Consider the following 1,245-nt stretch of genomic DNA (forward strand, 5'->3'; position numbering starts at 1 on the left):
AGATTATAACTCCCACCCAACTAGTCCGGGAACCACATCACATTTGCTTACAAGTCTGTAAATACAAAGGCTCTCTACCTCCCTGGAACACCAAGCTATTTGTCAGGCAGTACCTGAATTAGCTGTTTGGAAGATGTATAAGACAGATTGACATAGAGCCAGTAGAGCCAGTTTGGTGTAGTGGTTAAAGTGCGTGGATGACCTTGGTTAAGCCATAGTTCTGATAAGAGCTGTTCTTGAAAAAGAGCTGTTTCTGTCAAGAGCTCTCTCAGCCCCACCTACCTCATGGGGTGTCTGTTGTGGGGAGGGGAAGGGAAAGGAGTTTGTAAGCCACTCTGAGACACCTTTGGGTAGTGAAGGGCGGGGTACAAATCCAGTCTCTTCTCTTCTTCTTCTTCTAGAGCTATTAAATAGCTCTAACCAGAGCCAGAGAGTTTTATTAACCTGCAGTCCTACAATACCAAGAATATTACTTTAGAGCGAGGGTTGAGGGACAGAGCATTCTACCAACTCATGTTCTCAAAGATATAATTACAGCACCATTGTTGTCCCAGATATTTCATCTACCAAGTTGTCACTCTACTGAATCACCTCCTTTGGGATCTCAGTGCCCCAATGTTCAAAGCACCCATAGAGAGATTTTGCCAGATGGACTCCTCCCTTCCACCTCTTGTTAGTGATAATAGATCTTTGGATGCTACAACGTTGGCACCTTTAAAATTCCGCTTGACAGCTGACCAAAAGGCTCTTTCAAACCCTGAAATGGAACCCAACTCAATACTTTCAAGAAAGATGCATGGGAACTTAAGACTCTGCTCAGGTCTAGAGCCCAAAGCTGTGGAATCTACATTCTTCAAAGATGTTGCTGCAGACCGGTTGAATTCGACAGTAACCAATACCAATTGCGATGTCATTATACACCCTATTCCAATGAATAGCTGCAAAGAGAGTGAGACCTCCCACCATAAATTGTCTTCCTTAGCAAATCTGCAGAACCATACTTTGGGTATTGACAATGGTTGTTTTATTTTTGATACTAATGGATCCTTGAACCAACTTACAGAGATGGATTGATTAAATAATTAATCATCTCAGAGGACCAAAATAGTCTCCTGGAACATTGCAGGATGGAGAAGTAATGTCAATGATCATGAATTTTTAAGTTATCTTAGAACACATGATATTATTATTCTTCAAGAGACCTGGTCCACCTCCCCGTTATATCTTATGGGGTACAAATCCTTT

This window comes from Gekko japonicus, unplaced genomic scaffold (assembly GCF_001447785.1).
Source record: "Gekko japonicus isolate JY-2015 unplaced genomic scaffold, Gekko_japonicus_V1.1 scaffold2775, whole genome shotgun sequence".
In the NCBI taxonomy this organism is placed as follows: Eukaryota; Metazoa; Chordata; class Lepidosauria; order Squamata; family Gekkonidae; genus Gekko; species Gekko japonicus.